Consider the following 16,256-nt stretch of genomic DNA (forward strand, 5'->3'; position numbering starts at 1 on the left):
TCCGGACAGGGAATGGCCTTTATCCAAGGTTAGGAAGAGTCGCCGACAAAGGAGGGCAGAGAAAGGGAAAAAACCCCTGGTTATGCCTGTGATACCAGATGAGAACCCGTGGGAGACAGACAGGAACTTCCACGCTGCACAAAGAGAGGATCCTGTCCTTCGAGAGGCCTGGAGTTAGGCAGTGGAAGAGGAAGATCCACAACACGTATGTCCTTATTTCTTTATTAAAAATGGTCTATTATATAGAAAAAGCACCCTCAATCAGAAAGCACAGTTATTGGTCCCCGAACCTTTTCGAGAGAAAGTTCTATATCTGGTTCATAGCCACCTCTTGGGGGGACACTTTGGGGCTGGAAAAAAAAAGATATCCTAGAAAATGTAATCGGCCAGGAATATATCAACAGGTTAAAGGATATTGTAGGGAATGTCCCATTTGTCAGCGGCACAGTCGTTTTCAACCCCCAAGACTACCCCTCCTCCCCCTTCCCATCATTGATGAACCGTTCCATCGTGTTGGCATGGACATTATTGGGCCCTTGTTACCATCTAGAAGTGGGTGTAGATATGTTTTGGTTATTGTGGACTACGCCACCCGATTTCCTGAGGCTATTCCTCTTCGACGACCAGATACGGCCAACATTGCCAAATACATGATTGGAGTTTTCTCAAGGGTGGGGTTCCCAAAGGAGATCTTAACTGATCAAGGAACAGCCTTTGTGTCCAAATGATGAAAGAAATATGCTCCCAAATAGGGATCAAACAAATCAGAACTGCGGCATATCACCCACAAACGGATGGGTTGGTGGAGAGATATAACACCACTATTAAAGCCACTTTGAAGAAACTCTTGTCCCTGGAAACAAGGAAATGGGAGGATATCCTGCCTTTGGCTTTATTCACCATTAGGTGTAATGAACAGAAAAGTACTGGATATTCTCTTTTTGAGTTGCTATATGGTCATCGACCCCGCACATTGTTAGATATGGCCCAGGAACAATGGGAAAAAGAGCCAGACAATACGAGAAACTTCCCTGAATATGTCTCCAACCTAAAGACCCATTTAAGTCAAATCAGGGAGATAGTCCGAAGCAACCTGGAAACTGCCCAGAAGGCCCAAAAGACTCAACATGATAAGGGAACCAAACACAGATCATTTCAAGTGGGGGACCACGTCTTGATTATGATGGCCTCCTCCGACCAAAAAACTTTTGGGTTAATGGCAAGGACCCTATAAAGTTATACAACAAGTTACCCCAGTGACTTACCGTATTGAAACCGGTTCTAACAAACACATATCCCAAATATATCATGTCAATTTGCTGAAAAAATGAGAAGGACCGGTTCCTATCGCAGTAAACACTGCGGAACCCCAAACACCTCTGTTCCTTCAGTGTACTGATCACGAGTTGTCCTTTTCGTTGAAAGGGGAACTGACCCAGATCTTAGAACCCCTTTCCCCTGTTTTCTCCACCTCTCCAGGGAAAACTACCCTTATCGAGCATACCATAAAAACACCACCAGGTAAACGAGTGAGGCTACACCCATATCGTATACCTGAATCTCGTCGCCAGGTGATAAAAGAAGAAGTTAAATAAATGATTCAGATGGACATTATAGAACCGTCCAAGAGTAAATGGAATTATCCAATCGTACTGGTACCAAAACCAGATGGGTCAGTAAGATTTTTCATTGACTTTCGAGTGGTAAATAAGATTTCTGAGTTTGACACTTATCCCCTCCCTCGGGTAGACGAGATGGTAGAGAGAATAGGGAGGGCTAAGTATATCATTACCCTCGACTTATGTAAAGGATACTGGCAGATACCTCTTAAAGAGGAAGACGCAGGGGCCTATATTGACGATATCGTTCTATACAGTGATTCCTGGAACCAGCACCTGACACATTTGTTTCAAGTCATTCAAACTCTGGGAATGCATGGATTGAGAATCAATCCATCTAAGAGTCACTTAGCAGCCCAAACAGTCAAATATCTGGGATACTTTTTAGGAGAGGGAGTCTAAGACCACAATCGTCTAAGGTAGCAGCAATCTCACAGATACCGTTACCCAAAACAAAAAAAGAATTAAGGGCCTTCCTTGGACTGTTGGGATATTATGGACGATTCATTCCAGGGTTCTCCCAAACAGCAGCTGCCCTAACCGATCTCCTTCAAAAAACTAGCAGAACCGAAGAGATCCTAAAATCCCCTCCTCCCAAAGTGATACACTCCTTTGAAACCTTAAAGAAAGCCTTGACCTCAGACTCTGTTCTGATTAGTCCTGATTTCTCCCGGCCCTTTATATTGCAAACAGATGCATCCGACCAAGGGTTAGGAGCGGTGTTGTCACAGGATACTTCCCAAGGTGAGAGACCCATACTGTACATCAGTCGTAAACTCTTTCCTTGAGAAAAGAACTATGCCACCATCGAAAAAGAAGCTCTGGCTATTAAATGGGCCATAGAATCCTTACGGTACTATTTGGAAGGCAGGGAATTTACTCTATTTACTGACCATGCACCATTAGAATAGTTAGCCAGGAACAAGGGACATAATGAGTGAGTCCTTAGATGGTTTCTTTCACTTCAACCCTTTACATTCCACACTAGACACAGAAAGGGAAAAGACCAAGGGAATACAGACTACTTGTCTAGATACCCACAAAATTCAAACCCAAGTAGAAGGACAGCAAGGGAAAGGGGATGTGAGGAGGAGGACCGGGGAAGAGCAGGGAGACTCACCCGAGAAGCGCCGGGCGGTGAAGCATCGGCAGGGACTCCATCACGTCAATGGGGACTTCCGCAACCATACTCCTTTGCTGTGTCTCAACAGGGACGCGGTGAACAGCGTAACCCAGAAGTACCTCCCACACAGACAGGAAGAAGTCGGGAGGAACCAATGAAAGATGACGTAGTTCCCGGGATCGGAGAGAAGAGCGGTGGAGCGAAAGACGGAAGGACCGAAGAAGAGAGAGAAGACGCGGGACCCGATACACCGGACGTGAGACCGCCAGGAAACCAGGAGGACGAAGAGGAAAGTTGGTGCGAAGACTGGTGGTGACCGGAGAAGGCTAGGGAGCGGCCGTGACTCAGGAGAGTTGTGGTGGAGCCCGTGAGTAAACCGGGTTCAAGGGCACTAGAGGAAAAGGGAGGGAATATCGTGTGGGACTAGCCGGGAGGGACGTTATAAATGTCGCTACGGTCCGCCCAAATGATGGCATGCTGATACTATGACCTTTTTCTTTGACATGCTGATACTGTGACCTTTTTGGTTTGCGATACTCAAAATTTGTTTAACTACATCCTGACATAGTGATATTTCTGTTGATGCCAGACCTTGTGATAAAAGGCCGATAATACGCAGATAGCCTGTGATTTTGGTTACTTAGCCTATTTCTTTAACCGCATACTATTGTGAAACCTACCTCAAGTGCACTCATATCTTTTCTAGAGCACGGGTCATCCTGAGTCCCTTTTTCCCCTTCTACATTTCTTACCAACCAACCTGGGTTCGGTGGTTCTTATCCCTATCCTTTCTGGCCTCTCCCGAACCTCGAGCACGATGGTGTGGTGACGGAACAACTTAATAATTGCAGAACCCATTACTTACGGTTACTTTGTTTCGTTTGTTACCCTCCTATGAGCCTCCGGGAAGACCACAGTGGTGACAAAGAGAGCAAGACCACTCCACTACCAGTATCCACTCCCTCCAGCTCATCACCGGAATCATCCGAAGAAGAGGAATCTAAGGAACATTCAAGCTTACCAATCACTGATCCTTTTTTTATAATAAACCACCTTCTTTCAAACCACTTATTCAGCCTCCTCGCTTGTATATCAAACCCGCCCTCCCACAAGGGGTGTCAGAAGTGGGATTGAAAGGCAAAATGGAGGCTGCCCTAACGAAGATGGCTGAGAACCAGGAATATCTGGGAAGAGTTATGGAACTTTTTCTAACGGTGGTAGAAGAAGATCGCGACAAGATACAGAAAGTCCAAGTGGGTCAAGGACAAACCCACGGAGCAACTATGGACAAATTTACGGAAGTCCTAGGGCAACAAAGGACTTCCGTAAATTCCCACCACTTTGCCATCAGTAGTATTGCAGAGATATGTGGCAGGAGAGGATCCCGATTTCTTCTTTAGTAACTTTGAGAGAATGGCCACGCAGCATCATGGCCTGCAGACAAATGGGGTCAATACTTGGGTCCTTTGTTGTCTAGTGACTTACAAGCAGCATACCAAGCCGCAACACTTCAAGGGACAGTACCCTATACTGACATAAAAAAATGTATCCTAGAAAGGCTGGGAATAGACGACGAAACGTACCACATAAAGTTAAGACGGATGAAGGAAGGTCCTCAAGAAAACCCCTCGTGCCTTGTTCTTTAGGGTGAAAGATATGGCAGATCGTTGGCTGAAACCTGCGACAACTAACAAGGACGAGATTATGGCCAAGATATATCTAGAACAATATCTCACGTCCCTCCATCCTCCAATTCAAAAGTGGGTCCGACAACAAGCTAACCTCACTTTAGAAACAGCCGTAGAGATAGCCAGTGCATACAATAGAGCACAAGACTTCCAAAAGGGTAGAGAAGACTCTACAGGGAAGACTGAAGGGCATGCACCCCGACCCCCACGACCTCTAGTGACCAAGAAACCCGAACCTTTTACTTTTGTCCCCAATATCCCTTTACCTAGTGTTCCCCTCTTTAGACCACCCTCTGTGGGACCACAGTGCTACCAGTGTGGAGGGATGGGACATATAGCTAGATTCTGTCCACAAAAAGAAGAACCAATGGAAATAGGAATGGCCCGCAATTATTATTGCTTACCCACCGAAAAAAAGACACCTCCATATAGATGTGCTGTTTCTGTGAACGGTCAACCTGTAACTGCCCACAAGACCTTGGAGACAAAATAGGCCCTGGTAGCCATTAAATGTGTACACGGAAACACAAAACTGTATCCTACTGCTCGGGTGCACATCCAACACCCCCAAGATTCAGGAACCTCTCTGATGGTGGGACTTATACCACGATTACCTGAACAAATCATTTTGGGGAATGATTATCCGAAACTACCCCAGCTGTTAGAGGGTTCTTCTGTGGCAAAAGATGAGTGGTTAGCTACGGCTCCTTTTTCCAATGATCCGGACAGGAAATGGCCTTTATCCAAGGTTAGGAAGAGTCGCCGACAAAGGAGGGCCGAGAAAGGGAAAAACCCCCTGGTTATGCCTGTGATACCAGATGAGAACCCGTGGGAGACAGACAGGAACTTCCACGCTGCACAAAGAGAGGATCCTGTCCTTCGAGAGGCCTGGAGTTAGGCAGTGGAAGAGGAAGATCCACAACACGTATGTCCTTATTTCTTTATTAAAAATGGTCTATTATATAGAAAAAGCACCCTCAATCAGAAAGCACAGTTATTGGTCCCCGCACCTTTTCGAGAGAAAGTTCTATATCTGGTTCATAGCCACCTCTTGGGGGGACACTTTGGGGCTGGAAAAAAAAAAGATATCCTAGAAAATTTTATCGGCCAGGAATATATCAACAGGTTAAAGGATATTGTAGGGAATGTCCCATTTGTCAGCGGCACAGTCGTTTTCAACCCCCAAGACTACCCCTCCTCCCCCTTCCCATCATTGATGAACTGTTCCATTGTGTTGGCATGGACATTATTGGGCCCTTGTTACCATCTAGAAGTGGGTGTAGATATGTTTTGGTTATTGTGGACTACGCCACCCGATTTCCTGAGGCTATTCCCCTTCGACGACCAGATACGGCCAACATTGCCAAATACATGATTGGAGTTTTCTCAAGGGTGGGGTTCCCAAAGGAGATATTAACTGATCAAGGAACAGCCTTTGTGTCCAAATGATGAAAGAAATATGCTCCCAAATAGGGATCAAACAAATCAGAACTGCGGCATATCACCCACAAACGGATGGGTTGGTGGAGAGATATAACACCACTATTAAAGCCACTTTGAAGAAACTCTTGTCCCTGGAAACAAGGAAATGGGAGGATATCCTGCCTTTGGCTTTATTCGCCATTAGGTGTAATGAACAGAAAAGACCTGGATATTCTCTTTTTGAGTTGCTATATGGTCATCGACCCCGCACATTGTTAGATATGGCCCAGGAACAATGGGAAAAAGAGCCAGACAATACGAGAAACCTCCCTGAATATGTCTCCAACCTAAAGACCCATTTAAGACAAATCAGGGAGATAGTCCGAAGCAACCTGGAAACTGCCCAGAAGGCCCAAAAGACTCAACATGATAAGGGAACCAAACACAGATCATTTCAAGTGGGGGACCACGTCTTGATTATGATGGCCTCCTCCGACCAAAAAACTTTTGGGTCAATGGCAAGGACCCTATAAAGTTATACAACAAGTTACCCCAGTGACTTACTGTATTGAAACCGGTTCTAACAAACACATATCCCAAATATATCATGTCAATTTGCTGAAAAAATGGGAAGGACCGGTTCCTATCGCAGTAAACACTGCGGAACCCCAAACACCTCTGTTCCTTCAGTGTACTGATCACGAGTTGTCCTTTTCGTTGAAAGGGGAACTGACCCAGATCTTAGAACCCCTTTCCCCTGTTTTCTCCACCTCTCCAGGGAAAACTACCCTTATCGAGCATACCATAAAAACACCACCAGGTAAACGAGTGAGGCTACACCCATATCGTATACCTGAATCTCGTCGCCAGGTGATAAAAGAAGAAGTTCAAAAAATGATTCAGATGGACATTATAGAACCGTCCAAGAGTAAATGGAATTATCCAATCGTACTGGTACCAAAACCAGATGGGTCAGTAAGATTTTTCATTGACTTTCGAGAGGTAAATAAGATTTCTGAGTTTGACACTTATCCCCTCCCTCGGGTAGACGAGATGGTAGAGAGAATAGGGAGGGCTAAGTATATCAGTACCCTCGACTTATGTAAAGGATACTGGCAGATACCTCTTAAAGAGGAAGACAGCCTTTTTAACCCCTGATGGACTATATCATTTCAAAATGCTTCCCTTTGGATTACATGGGGCCCGCTACATTTCAGAGAGCCATGAACATGATATTGAGACCTCATGAACAATACGCAGGGGTCTATATTGACGATATCGTTCTATACAGTGATTCCTGGAACCAGCACCTGACACATTTGTTTCAAGTCATTCAAACTCTGGGAATGCATGGATTGAGAATCAATCCATCTAAGAGTCACTTAGCAGCCCAAACAGTCAAATATCTGGGATACTTATTAAGAGAGGGAGTCTAAGACCACAATCGTCTAAGGTAGTAGCAATCTCACAGATACCGTTACCAAAAACAAAAAAAGAATTAAGGGCCTTCCTTGGACTGTTGGGATATTATGGACGATTCATTCCAGGGTTCTCCCAAACAGCAGCTGCCCTAACCGATCTCCTTAAAAAAACTAGCAGAACCGAAGAGATCCTAAAATCCCCTCCTCCCAAAGTGATACACTCCTTTGAAACCTTAAAGAAAGCCTTGACCTCAGACTCTGTTCTGATTAGTCCTGATTTCTCCCGGCCCTTTATATTGCAAACAGATGCATCCGACCAAGGGTTAGGAGCGGTGTTGTCACAGGAAACTTCCCAAGGTGAGAGACCCATACTGTACATCAGGCGTAAACTCTTTCCTTGAGAAAAGAACTATGCCACCATCGAAAAAGAAGCTCTGGCTATTAAATGGGCCATAGAATCCTTACGGTACTATTTGGAAGGCAGGGAATTTACTCTATTTACTGACCATGCACCATTAGAATGGTTAGCCAGGAACAAGGGACATAATGAGTGAGTCCTTAGATGGTTTCTTTCACTTCAACCCTTTACATTCTACACTAGACACAGAAAGGGAAAAGACCAAGGGAATACGGACTACTTGTCTAGATACCCACAAAATTCAAACCCAAGTAGAAGGACAGCAAGGGAAAGGGGATGTGAGGAGGAGGACCGGGGAAGAGCAGGGAGACTCACCCGAGAAGCGCCGGGCGGTGAAGCATCGCAGGGACTCCATCACGTCAACGGGGACTTCCGCAACCATACTCCTTTGCTGTGTCTCAACAGGGATGCGGTGAACAGCGTAACCCAGAAGTACCTCCCACACAGACAGGAAGAAGTCGGGAGGAACCAATGAAAGATGACGTCGTTCCCGGGTTCAGAGAGAAGAGCGGTGGCGCGAAAGACGGAAGGACCGAAGAAGAGAGAGAAGACGCGGGACCCGATACACCGGACGTGAGACCGCCAGGAAACCAGGAGGACGAAGAGGAAAGTTGGTGCGAAGACTGGTGGTGACCGGAGGAGGCTGGGGAGCGTGCGGGACTCAGGAGAGTTGTGGCGGAGCCCGTGAGTAAACCGGGTTCAAGGGCACTAGAGGAAAAGGGAGGGAATATCGGGTGGGACTAGCCGGAAGGGACGTTATAAATGTCGCTACGGTCCGCCCTAATGATGGCATGCTGATACTATGACCTTTTTCTTTGACGTGCTGATACTGTGACCTTTTTGGTTTGCGATACTCAAAATTTGTTTAACTACATCCTGACATAGTGATATTTCTGTTGATGCCAGACCTTGTGATAAAAGGCCGATAATACGCAGATAGCCTGTGATTTTGGTTACTTAGCCTATTTCTTTAACCGCATACTATTGTAAAACCTACCTCAAGTGTACTCATATCTTTTCTAGAGCACAGGTCATCCTGGGTCCCTTTTTCCCCTTCTACATTTCTTACCAATCAACCTGGGTTCCGTGGTTCTTATCCCTATCCTTTCGGGCCTCTCCCGAACCTAGAGCACGATGGTGCGGTGACGGAACAACTTAATAGTTGCAGAACCCATTACTTACTGTTCCTTTGTTTCTTTTGTTTCCCTCCTATGAGCCTCCGGGAAGACCACCGTGGTGACAAAGAGAGCAAGACCACTCCACTACCGGTATCCACTCCCTCCAGCTCATCGCCGGAATCATCCGAAGAAGAGGAATCTAAGGAACCTTCAAGCTTACCAATCACTGATCCTTTTTTTATAATAAACCACCTTCTTTCAAAGCACTTTTTCAGCCTCCTTGCTTGTATATCAAACCCGCCCTCCCACAACTGTCCAGCAACTTCCCTGAGTTTATACTTGGTGTAGTGGAAATAGTAATGTATATGGGTTTTCTGTCCAGCACCTTCCCTGACTTTATAGTTGGTGGAGTGGGAATAGTAATTTATATGGGTTTACTGTCCAGCACCTTCCCAGACTTTATACTTGGTGGAGTGGGAATAGTCATTTATATGGGTTGAATATCCAGCACCTTCCTTGAGTTTATACTTGCTGGAGTGGGAATAGTAATGTATATGGGTTGAATGTCCAGCACCTTCCCTGAGTTAATACTTGGTGGAATGGGAATAGTAATTTATATGGGTTTACTGTCCAGCACCTTCCCAGACTTTATACTTGGTGGAGTTGGAATAGTAATTTATATGGGTTGAATGTCTAGCATCTTCCCTGAGTTTATACTTGGTGGAGTGGGAATAGTAATTTATATGGGTTTACTGTCCAGCACCTTCTCTGAGTTTATACTTGATGGAGTGGGAATAGTAATTTATATGGGTTTACTGTCCAGCACCTTCTCTGAGTTTATACTTGGTGGAGTGGGAATAGTAATTTATATGGGTTTCCTGTCCAGCACCTTCCCAGACTTTATACTTGGTGGAGTGGGAATAGTAATTTATCTGGGTTGAATGTCCAGAACCTTCCCTGAGTTTATACTTGGTGGAGTGGGAATAGTAATTTATATGGGTTTACTGTCCAGCACCTTCCCAGACGTTATACTTGGTGGAGTGGGAATAGTAATTTATCTGGGTTGAATGTCCAGAACCTTCCCTGAGTTTATACTTGGTGGAGTGGGAATAGTAATTTATATGGGTTTACTGTCCAGCACCTTCCCAGACTTTATACTTGCTGGAGTGGGAATAGTAATTTATATGGGTTTACTGTCCATCGCCTTCTCTGAGTTTATACTTGGTGGAGTGGGAATAGTAATTTATCTGGGTTGAATGTCCAGAACCTTCCCTGATATTATACTTGGTGGAGTGGGAATAGTAATTTATATGGGTTTACTGTCCAGCACCTTCCCAGACTTTATACTTGCTGGAGTGGGAATAGTAATTTATATGGGTTTACTGTCCAGCGCCTTCTCTGAGTTTATACTTGGTGGAGTGGGAATAGTAATTTATATAGGTTGAATATCCAGCAACTTCCCTGAGTTAATACTTTGTGGAGTGGGAATAGTAATTTATATGGGTATACTGTCCAGCAACTTCCCTGAGTTTATACTTGGTGGAGTGGGAATAGTAATTTATATGGGTTTACTCTCCAGCACCTTCTCTAAGTTAATACTTGATGGAGTGGGAATAGTAATTTATATGGGTTTACTCTCCAGCACCTTCTCTGAGTTTATACTTGATGGAGTGGGAATAGTAATTTATATGGGTTTACTCTCCAGCACCTTCTCTAAGTTAATACTTGGTGGAGTGGGAATAGTAATTTATATGGGTTGAATGTCCAGCACCTACCCTGAGTTTATACTTGGTGGAGTGGGAATAGTAATTTATATGGGTTTACTGTCCAGCACCTTCCCAGACTTTATACTTGGTAGAGTGGGAATAGTAATTTATATGGTTTGAATGTCCAGAACCTTCCCTGAGTTTATACTTGGTGGAGTGGGAATAGTAATTTATATGGGTTGAATGTCCAGCACCTTTTTTGAGTTAATACTTGGTGGAGTGGGAATAGTAATTTATATGGATTTACTGTCCAGCACCTTCTCTGAGTTTATACTTGGTGGAGTGGGAATAGTAATTTATATGGGTTTACTGTCCAGCACCTTCCCTGAATTTATACTTGGTGGAGTGCGAATAGCAAAATCTTTTTAGATATATACATTTTGGTTGGTAGAATATTACAATTATTATTTCTCAGTAAATATATTAACTATAGTAGTAATTTTAATTATTGTTATATTAGTAGTAGATTGATAAACAACTCACAATTTTTATAATTTAATAAAAATAATTTATAAATAATTTAAAATATTTTTGTATTATATTTTAATTTGGAAAATTAAAAAAGGAGACACACACATGTTTAAGTGAAAACATTTACAAACTGTTTATTAAGATGTAAAAAGAAATGGGAATTAGAGGAAAAGTTTTTATTTGCAGTTTAATTTTGTAAGTGAATAGTTTAAAAAAAAATTGCAAGTAAATATTTGTATATTAAAAACATTTATAAATTGCAATGAAGAAATGTTTATGTTAATTCACATTTATTGCAAATGTCAATTTTTATAACAAATATAATTACATAGTGTACAATGTATTTCTTAACAATTATTTTAAATCACATACAAAATAGAAATATTTTAATAGTAAACATGTTGCAAATAATTGTTATATTTGTTGTACATACATTTTTTAGTATTTTATAGTGCAAATCATTGATAGATACGTTTTTTACAGATCTCAAAATAGTTACATTTTTGTTGGTTACAAAATGAGAATATTTGTTAAATAAATTAATAAAATTAATATTCCAAATATTAATAATATTAATTTTTTACAAAAGTAAATAATGAGAAATAATTTTAAACTGTACACAAGTTTTATAATCACATTAACATATTTATAAGCATAAGGTTTAGCAGAAGGTGAATGATAAATGTAATTTCAACATTATAATTAATTACAAAGTGTACATATAAATAATATTTTCTTTTTCATACTTCATTAAATAATGTTGCAAATAATGTTTTTTAATAAATATATATTTATAATTATTGAAAAAAAATTATTAGGAGAAATAATATATAATGTAAGCATATATTTTAAATTTTTAAGTGTAAGAAAATAGAAAATATATAGGCTTTTCAGTTATATAGGGACTATTTTTTAACCGCGTAATGTTATTTTGTTTGATTTGGTACTGGAACAGCTCGCGGTTGGATGCTGCGTCGCGTTGGAGAGGGTAAGTTTGTTCTTGTTGTATTTTATAAGCTAGGAAATATAATTTAAACGTATGTGTGGTGTATTTAGCTTGAGTAGGATTGTAATATATATCGTATATTGTGTTTTAGGTGTTAGCTCGAGTGTACGATAGTTAGTGTTTATCGCGTTTTAGTACTAGGTGTGTGAAAGATGTTTATATGTTTAAATGTTAATAAATGCTTATGTTCATAGTATAAAAATGTATTTTTATATGTGTATGGGTGTATTTGTGTGGGTGGGTATGTGTTTTTTCTATTTTTAGGTTGTCGTCGCCCTTTTAGTTTTTGGAGGAGGTCCGTTTTTTTTTTAAGTAGTGTGACGAGTATTATATACTCAGGGGCAGATTTACAATAACTGGCCCATCCCCAGGGATGCGCCAGCTATTGTGCGCCGCAGCTCCGCCACCCATGGTGCGCCGCATTTACAATGGCAAGCGCGACGCAGCTCCAGCAAGGCTCGGGGGTGCCCTATCTGTCCAATGCTGCGTCAAGCCTTACGCCTGCTTCAAGCAGGCGCAGGGGTTTGACGCAGGATTGGCCTAAAAGTGACTGAGTGAAATTTTGTAGATTTCACTCAGCCACTTTTGCGAGGCGCACCTGCCCCGGAACGCCCACCCTGCGCCGGAACGCCCACATGTGGCGCAGGGCTTTACAACGTGACGCATCTGCCTAGATGCTTCACGTTGTAAATGGGTTGCAGGAATGTGCCACGTTTACGCCACCGTTGCGTGACGCAAACGTGGCGCAAGTCCAACATAAATCTGCCCCACAGATTTTTACACACATACTTTGTATTTTCCGTTTTCCAGGAGCGTTTATTTTTTTAAATTACTATTTTCGGGGTTTGAAGGGTATATTCTGTGGATTACATTGGAGATCATGCGCCATGGATTTGCTTGTATTTTTTCATTTTGTTTGGGGCTTCCTTGGATTGTATGGACATTTTGGATTATTTGGTATGGATTTTTTAACATTGGATTACTTTTGAAGAAGCAACAAAAACTGTAAGTATATAAAGGAATGTTTTTGGGTGGGAAATCTGTTTAAATGTGTTGTATTGCTATCTTATATGTAACAGTTTGAAAGTAAATTATCAAAATTAATTCAATAAATGTGTTTGTAATTTATTTGATAATTTAATTACAATTTGTTACATATAGTAATGGTAGGAAAATGTGTATTTATAAATGGCTAATGTTTGTATAGTTGTTATCTATTTTATAGAATCATTTTAGCTATCATTGAGAGATATTCTAGTCCTCTGGTACTTGGCTAGAGTGTAACATGGCTTTGGAGTGTGTTATACATTTTTTTGGTTTGTTTAGTCAATTTTGGTCCTATCAGGGTTACTGATTGCTCCATTCAGAGCTCTTGGTAACTCTGTTCTTTTTGTAGGGATTGAATTAATTTGTAAAGAGTAGGTGTTCCTCTGCCTGTGGTTGCTTGGAAGGCATTGTGTCATCCCTCAACTGCGTTGTTTGTTTTTGCTTCCTTTTTTAGGGTGCTATGGTAGACATTCCACCAGGCTATTTGATATTTAGGTTGTCTTCTATGACCTGATCGGTGTAGCCTTCCTACCCATGTATCTTCGAAGTAGTCAAGCATAGGGCTTAATCGTTCTTCGTTTCTTTTATAATAGGGGCTGTCTATTAATAGGTTATAGTGCTCTGCAACGTCTGTTACAGGAACATATGCTAGAGAGATACGTTTTTTAATTTAATAAGCAAAGGTGCTATCTGTGGCGTATTGGACACTTAATGTAGATTTCTGTAGATGTCGCCATATACATTGATTAAAATGATAATAGCAACCTTGTTTTGCTGTGTGTGGGTATATTTTTAGGGTACTGTTTATCATTGCTTTTTCGAAATCAATGATAATTGTTTGTGGGAAATAGTCTTTAGTTAGTTGTTTGACTTTGGTTAGGATTTCTTGGTAGGTAGATTGTTGTTTGTTTGGTAGGAGGGCATATAGGCATGGAATATTAGCATTTTGGAAATGACCACGGATAGTGTACAATTGGTAAAAAGGTTTAGGACATACTGCAAAAGTACCATCCATCATCCAAGTTCGGCATTGGTTTCGTTTAGTCATGTTGTCTGCAGTGGCAAACAGTATTATTCTTTTATTTTTTGAGTTGTTGTCATATAGTATAAATGGTTCATTATTATGAGTTACACAGAGTTCAGGGGGAAATTGCACTTCTTCAAAAGTTTTAGGTGTGGGAGGAGTAGTTGCTGTATCTCTTTTTTGTCTAGCTATGGTTCTTTTAAGGGAATCTATACTTGGTAGTTGGCTAGAGGCATGTTGGGGTAGAGCACTTAATTGTTGTTTTAGAATAGTAGTTGTTGGTATATCACTAGTAGTGCTAGCTTCTTTAAGGGAATCAAGCACTTCTCTAATCTCTATTTCTGTAACATTGGGTGGGTGGTTATGTTCCTTAGTATAAGTTACAGTAGTTTCCTTAGTTATAGCTCGCCCATTACATTTGTTAGAATAGTATTTAGTGCATTTCCAAAAAACTTTCATATATTTCTGTTTCTCTTGAGTGTATACATATCCCATGTAACATAGAAGCATTTTGCCTTTTTGAGAATACACAAATTCTGCTCCTTCAGTCATATTTGCTTTTTGGCGCTAGGAGAAATTCAACATTACATTATTAGAAACGTTTTTAAATAATGTATTTAGTATTATAATAACATTGATTTGCACGTTAATTATTTACCAGTTTATTTCTTTGTTGAATTCAGTTGTTGGTTTTCTTCGAATTATTCTTTTTGCTGTATTTTTTCTGTACCTGTTAAGATGGAGAAGATGTGTTACAAAAATGTATATTTGTTAATGTTTCTTTTGTTTTGCTCTGCTACCTAGTTTGTCCTTAGTTTTCTATTTATTAAGGTTTTTAGTCATTTTTTACAATAGATACCTACTTTTTATATTTTCTCTTTGAAGTGTTGATGTTGTGCAGTTTTTGAATAATTTCTTTTGATCTGTAGAAAATAGATTAGGAATAAAAGAGATGTTTCAGTTATTTGTTTTTTAAATACCGGTTTGAAGTTTATGATTTACGTTTTATAAAGATATAAAGGTGGTAGTACTTACTTTAGATAGGTGTAGCTGCTTTTTGGTAGAAGTAAATCCATTTTCTTTCAGCAAAGTGGCAGAGTTTCTCCTTCCTGTTTTTTTGATGTTTTAGATTGCGATTTTAGCAGGTGGAATTTTTCATTTTATAGGGTGTGTTAAATTGTTTCTGAAAGTTTATTGGTTATCCACTTTGATACCTTGTTCTTATTGGTTTATTTGAATTTTTTTACTTGTTTTGGTAATTGTTTTCCTTAAATGGTGGACGCCAATTAATGTTTTTTTATGGGTAAAGCTAATTTTTTCAATGTTTAATGGCGTTTTTTTATATTGAAAGAGAAAGAATATTTATTATGTGTATTAAGCAATATTTTATTATTTGCAATGTTGTATATGTCTTCTAAAATGTATATTTGATGTGAATGTTTTTTTTTTATTTTAGAAATGTTTATTGTATGTAGTATCCTTTTTAAAAAATATATTATGTATATTTGTGATGTGTATATGTTTTTTTAATTAGAAAGCGCATTTTGTATGTATTTTGTAAAGTCGATAATATTTAATTTTCGATATTATAGTATTCTAAATAGTGAAGGTCGATATTTTGACAGTGTTTTATCTTAAGGATTGCTGGTCGATAATGTTGTAGTCGATATTTTTTTATTGATATTGTTGTTTCAATATATTTGTTATTACTTGTTTAAGTATTCGGAGTCGATATTTTTGTAGTCGATAATTTGTCATCAATATTTTGTCTAGTCGATATTCGGTCTGTCGAGGTTATGTCAGTGATTTGCCCTCACTCTATCTGTCTATCTATTGCACTCACTCTATCTATTGCCATCACTCTATCTATCTATCTATCTATCTATCTATCTATCTATCTATCTATCTATCTATCTATCTATCTATCTATCTATCTATCCATCGCTCACCCTCACTCTATCTGTCTATCTATCTATCTATCTATCTATCTATCTATCTATCTATCTATCTATCTATCTATCTATCTATCTATCTATCTATCTATCTATCTATCTATCTATCTCCCTCACTCTATTTATCAATCTGTCTATCGCCCTCATTCTATCTATCTATCGCCCTCCCTCAATCTATCTA

This window comes from Lissotriton vulgaris, chromosome 1_1 (assembly GCF_964263255.1).
Source record: "Lissotriton vulgaris chromosome 1_1, aLisVul1.2, whole genome shotgun sequence".
In the NCBI taxonomy this organism is placed as follows: Eukaryota; Metazoa; Chordata; class Amphibia; order Caudata; family Salamandridae; genus Lissotriton; species Lissotriton vulgaris.